Genomic DNA, 6,156 nt, shown 5'->3' with positions numbered 1-6,156 from the left:
GCCCTCTGCTGCCCTCTGCTGCCCTCTACTGCCCTCTGCTGCCCTCTGCTGCCCTCTGCTGCTACCTGCTGCCCTCTACTGCCCTCTGCTGCCCTCTGCTGCTACCTGCTGCCCTCTGCTGCCCTCTGCTGCCCTCTGCTGCCCTCTGCTGCCCTCTACTGCCCTCTGCTGCCCTCTGCTGCCCTCTGCTGCCCTCTACTGCCCTCTGCTGCCCTCTGCTGCCCTCTGCTGCCCTCTGCTGCTACCTGCTGCCCTCTGCTGCCCTCTGCTGCCCTCTGCTGCCCCCTGCGGCCCTCTGCTGCCCCCTGCTGCCCCCTGCTGCCCTCTGCTGCCCCCTGCTGCCCTCTGCTGCCCCCTGCTGCCCTCTGCTGCCCTCTACTGCCCCCTGCTGTTTGTTCTGGAACTGTAACGGAAATAAACTGTTCATTCATTCATTAATTCAGAAGCAAATATCTGAATTGAACAAAAACGGTTTAATTTGATTTTTATGAATATTTTTTAGCGTAAAATCTTCATTTTACATCAGTTCCTAGTAATCCTGACTCCTCCTCCTCTTCCTCCTCTTCCTCCTCCTCCTCCTCGTTAGTTAGTTAATGATCACCAGCCTACCAGAAATACAGCAACACACACACACCCTGATCACTCCTGGTTCTCGCTCTCTCTCTCCCTGTCGTTTAGCCTCGATCGCCCAGGATGCCAAGAACACAGTGTATCTGGGAATGGAAGCAAAGGAAGACCTTGACTACGACCACCAGGTGTGTGTGTGTGTGTGTGTGTGTGTGTGTGTGTGTGTGTGTGTGTGTGTGTGTGTGTGTGTGTGTGTGTGTGTGTGTGTGTGTGTGTGTGTGTGTGTGTGTGTGTGTGTGTGTGTCAGTCAATAAGAAGGTCCAATGTGTTCTATGATGTCGGTTCCCCCTCTCTGGTCCAGGTCTTCGATGTGTGTTGGGATCCGTTCCATCAGAACCGTCTGGTGAGCTGCGGCGTCAAACACATCAAGGTAAGCAGGGAGAGCAGGGTGAAACTCTCTGGGTGGAGGGAGAGCAGGGTGAAACTCTCTGGGTGGAGAGAGAGCAGGGTAAAACTGTCTGGGTGGAGGGAGAGCAGGGTGAAACTCTCTGGGTGGAGGGAGAGCAGGGTGAAACTCTCTGGGTGGAGGGAGAGCAGGGTGAAACTCTCTGGGTGGAGGGAGAGCAGGGTGAAACTCTCTGGGTGGAGGGAGAGCAGGGTGAAACTCTCTGGGTGGAGGGAGAGCGGGGTGAAACTCTCTGGGTGGAGGGAGAGCGGGGTGAAACTCTCTGGGTGGAGGGAGAGCGGGGTGAAACTCTCTGGGTGGAGGGAGAGCAGGGTGAAACTGTCTGGGTGGAGGGAGAGCAGGGTGAAACTCTCTGGGTGGAGGGAGAGCGGGGTGAAACTGTCTGGGTGGAGGGAGAGCGGGGTAAAACTGTCTGGGTGGAGGGAGAGCGGGGTAAAACTGTGTGGGTGGAGGGAGAGCGGGGTAAAACTGTGTGGGTGGAGGGAGAGCGGGATAAAACTGTCTGGGTGGAGGGAGAGCAGGGTAAAACTGTCTGGGTGGAGGGAGAGCAGGGTGAAACTGTCTTGGTGGAGGGAGAGCAGGGTGAAACTGTCTGGGTGGAGGGAGAGCAGGGTGAAACTGTCTGGGTGGAGAGAGAGCAGGGTAAAACTGTCTGGGTGGAGGGAGAGCGGGGGTGAAACTGTCTGGGTGGAGGGAGAGCAGGGTGAAACTCTCTGGGTGGAGGGAGAGCAGGGTAAATCTGTCTGGGTGGAGGGAGAGCAGGGTGAAACTCTCTGGGTGGAGAGAGAGCAGGGTTAAACTCTCTGGGTGGAGGGAGAGCAGGGTAAATCTGTCTGGGTGGAGGGAGAGCAGGGTGAAACTGTCTGGGTGGAGAGAGAGCAGGGTAAAACTGTCTGGGTGGAGGGAGAGCAGGGTGAAACTGTCTGGGTGGAGGGAGAGCAGGGTGAAACTGTCTGGGTGGAGGGAGAGCAGGGTAAATCTGTCTGGGTGGAGGGAGAGCAGGGTGAAACTCTCTGGGTGGAGAGAGAGCAGGGTAAGTCTGTCTGGGTGGAGGGAGAGCGGGGTAAAACTGTCTGGGTGGAGGGAGAGCGGGGGTGAAACTGTCTGGGTGGAGGGAGAGCAGGGTAAAACTGTCTGGGTGGAGGGAGAGCGGGGGTGAAACTGTCTGGGTGGAGGGAGACCAGGGTGAAACTGTCTGGGTGGAGAGAGAGCAGGGTAAAACCGTCTGGGTGGAGGGAGAGCGGGGGTGAAACTGTCTGGGTGGAGGGAGAGCAGGGTGAAACTGTCTGGGTGGAGGGAGAGCAGGGTGAAACTGTCTGGGTGGAGGGAGAGCAGGGTGAAACTGTCTGGGTGGAGGGAGAGCAGGGTGAAACTGTCTGGGTGGAGGGAGAGCAGGGTGAAACTGTCTGGGTGGAGGGAGAGCGGGGGTGAAACTGTCTGGGTGGAGGGAGAGCAGGGTAAAACTGTCTGGGTGGAGGGAGAGCAGGGTAAAACTGTCTGGGTGGAGGGAGAGCAGGGTAAAACTGTCTGGGTGGAGGGAGAGCAGGGTAAAACTGTCTGGGTGGAGGGAGAGCAGGGTGAAACTGTCTGGGTGGAGGGAGAGCAGGGTGAAACTGTCTGGGTGGAGGGAGAGCAGGGTGAAACTCTCTGGGTGGAGAGAGAGCAGGGTGAAACTCTCTGGGTGGAGAGAGAGCAGGGTGAAACTCTCTGGGTGGAGAGAGAGCAGGGTAAATCTGTCTGGGTGGAGGGAGAGCAGGGTAAATATGTCTGGGTGAAGGGAGAGCAGGGTAAAACTGTCTGGGTGGAGGGAGAGCAGGGTAAATCTGTCTGGGTGGAGGGAGACCAGGGTAAATCTGTCTGGGTGGAGGGAGAGCGGGGGTGAAACTGTCTGGGTGGAGGGAGAGCAGGGTGAAATCTGTCTGGGTGGAGGGAGAGCAGGGTAAATCTGTCTGGGTGGAGGGAGAGCAGGGTGAAACTCTCTGGGTGGAGAGAGAGCAGGGTGAAACTCTCTGGGTGGAGAGAGAGCAGGGTGAAACTCTCTGGGTGGAGAGAGAGCAGGGTGAAACTCTCTGGGTGGAGAGAGAGCAGGGTGAAACTCTCTGGGTGGAGAGAGAGCAGGGTAAATCTGTCTGGGTGGAGGGAGAGCAGGGTAAATCTGTCTGGGTGGAGGGAGAGCAGGGTAAATCTGTCTGGGTGGAGGGAGAGCAGGGTGAAACTGTCTGGGTGGAGGGAGAGCAGGGTAAAACTGTCTGGGTGGAGGGAGAGCAGGGTAAAACTGTCTGGGTGGAGGGAGAGCAGGGTGAAACTCTCTGGGTGGAGGGAGAGCAGGGTGAAACTCTCTGGGTGGAGAGAGAGCAGGGTAAATCTGTCTGGGTGGAGGGAGAGCAGGGTAAAACTGTCTGGGTGGAGGGAGAGCGGGGGTGAAACTGTCTGGGTGGAGGGAGAGCGGGGGTGAAACTGTCTGGGTGGAGGGAGAGCAGGGTAAATCTGTCTGGGTGGAGGGAGACCAGGGTGAAACTCTCTGGGTGGAGGGAGACCAGGGTGAAACTCTCTTGGTGGAGGGAGAGCAGGGTAAATCTGTCTGGGTGGAGGGAGAGCAGGGTAAATCTGTCTGGGCGGAGGGAGAGCAGGGTGAAACTCTCTGGGTGGAGAGAGAGCAGGGTAAATCTGTCTGGGTGGAGGGAGAGCAGGGTGAAACTGTCTGGGTGGAGAGAGAGCAGGGGTAAAACTGTCTGGGTGGAGAGAGAGCAGGGGTAAAACTGTCTGGGTGGAGGGAGAGCAGGGTAAATCTGTCTGGGTGGAGGGAGAGCAGGGTAAATCTGTCTGGGTGGAGGGAGAGCGGGGTAAAACTGTCTGGGTGAAGGGAGAGCGGGGTGAAACGGTCTGGGTGGAGGGAGAGCGGGGTGAAACGGTCTGGGTGGAGGGAGAGCGGGGTGAAACGGTCTGGGTGGAGGGAGAGCGGGGTGAAACTCTCTGGGTGGAGGGAGAGCGGGGGTAAATCTGTCTGGGTGGAGGGAGAGCGGGGGTGAAACTGTCTGGGTGGAGGGAGAGCAGGGTGAAACTGTCTGGGTGGAGGGAGAGCAGTGTAAATCTGTCTGGGTGGAGGGAGAGCAGGGTAAATCTGTCTGGGTGGAGGGAGAGCAGGGTAAATCTGTCTGGGTGGAGGGAGAGCAGGGTGAAACTGTCTGGGTGGAGGGAGAGCAGGGTGAAACTGTCTGGGTGGAGGGAGAGCAGGGTGAAACTGTCTGGGTGGAGGGAGAGCAGGTTAAAACTGTCTGGGTGGAGGGAGACCAGGGTGAAACTGTCTGGGTGGAGGGAGACCAGGGTGAAACTCTCTGGGTGGAGGTAGAGCAGGGTAAATCTGTCTGGGTGGAGGTAGAGCAGGGTAAATCTGTCTGGGTGGAGGGAGAGCAGGGTGAAACTCTCTGGGTGGAGGGAGAGCAGGGTAAATCTGTCTGGGTGGAGAGAGAGCGGGGTGAAACTCTCTGGGTGGAGAGAGAGCGGGGTGAAACTGTCTGGGTGGAGGGAGAGCGGGGTGAAACTGTCTGGGTGGAGGGAGAGCGGGGTGAAACTGTCTGGGTGGAGGGAGAGCGGGGTGAAACTGTCTGGGTGGAGGGAGAGCGGGGGTGAAACTGTCTGGGTGGAGGGAGAGCGGGGGTGAAACTGTGTGGGTGGAGGGAGAGCGGGGTGAAACTCTCTGGGTGGAGGGAGAGCAGGGTGAAACTCTCTGGGTGGAGGGAGAGCGGGGGTAATTGTTGTGATTGTTGAGGTTTTTGCTCTGTTGCTGCTTTGATCTCATGGAGCTGGATGATATTTGTTCTCTGTGATCATTGTGTTCTAGTGAAGAAAATAAAGAAACGTCCCTGTTGTCCCTCGTCGTCCGTCTGCGCGTTTCTTCTCGTTGTCCGTCTGCGCGTTTTTTCTCGAGCTCATAAATCTGCGTCAGTCTTCGTCCGACCAACTTCCTCTGGAAAGGTCAGATTCTGCAGAAGGACTGAGACGAACAGTGACACGTTCTGTGAAGCTCTCTGGCCACGATGAATGAAAACAAGCACAATGTGATCGTCATTGATTGGCCCCCCAAGGTGTTCCCAGGCCATAGAGGGACATAGTCCCTCCAGGGTGTCCTAGGTCTGTCCCAAGACCTCCTACCAGAGGGACATAGTCCCTCCAAGGTGTCCTGGGTCTGCCCCGAGGCCTCCTACCAGAGGGACATAGTCCCTCCAAGGAGTCCTAGTTCTGTCCTGAGACCTCCTACCAGAGGGACATACCTGGAACACCTTCCTGGGGAGGCGTTCATCCGAAACAGATGCCTGAACCACCTCAGCTGGTTCCTCTGGATGTGGAGGAGCAGCGCCTCTACTCCGAGCGCCTCCTGGTGACTGAGCTCCTCCCCCTATCTCTAAGGGTGACTGAGCTCCTCCCCCTATCTCTAAGGGTGACTGAGCTCCTCACCCTATCTCTAAGGGTGACTGAGCTCCTCACCCTATCTCTAAGGGTGACTGAGCTCCTCCCCCTATCTCTAAGGGTGACTGAGCTCCTCCCCCTATCTCTAAGGGTGACTGAGCTCCTCCCCCTATCTCTAAGGGTGACTGAGCTCCTCCCCCTATCTCTAAGGGTGACTGAGCTCCTCACCCTATCTCTAAGGGTGACTGAGCTCCTCACCCTATCTCTAAGGGTGACTGAGCTCCTCCCCCTATCTCTAAGGGTGACTGAGCTCCTCCCCCTATCTCTAAGAGTGACTGAGCTCCTCCCCCTATCTCTAAGAGTGACTGAGCTCCTCCCCCTATCTCTAAGGTGACTGAGCTCCTCACCCTATATCTAAGGGGGACTGAGCTCCTCCCCCTATCTCTAAGGTGACTGAGCTCCTCCCCCTATCTCTAAGGGTGACTGAGCTCCTCACCCTATCTCTAAGGGTGACTGAGCTCCTCACCCTATCTCTAAGGGTACGCCCAGCCACCCTACGGAGGAAGCTCATTTCAGCCGCTTGTATCCGAGATCTCATTCTTTCGGTCATGACCCATAGTTCATGACCATAGGTGAGGGTAGGAACAGGTGAGGGGAGGAACAGGTGAGGGGAGGAACAGGTGAGGGGAGGGGAGGGTAGGAACGAAGATCGACCG

This window comes from Blennius ocellaris (genome assembly GCF_963422515.1).
Source record: "Blennius ocellaris genome assembly, chromosome: 18".
Lineage (NCBI taxonomy): Eukaryota > Metazoa > Chordata > Actinopteri > Blenniiformes > Blenniidae > Blennius > Blennius ocellaris.
Note: the sequence above shows the minus strand (reverse complement) of the source record.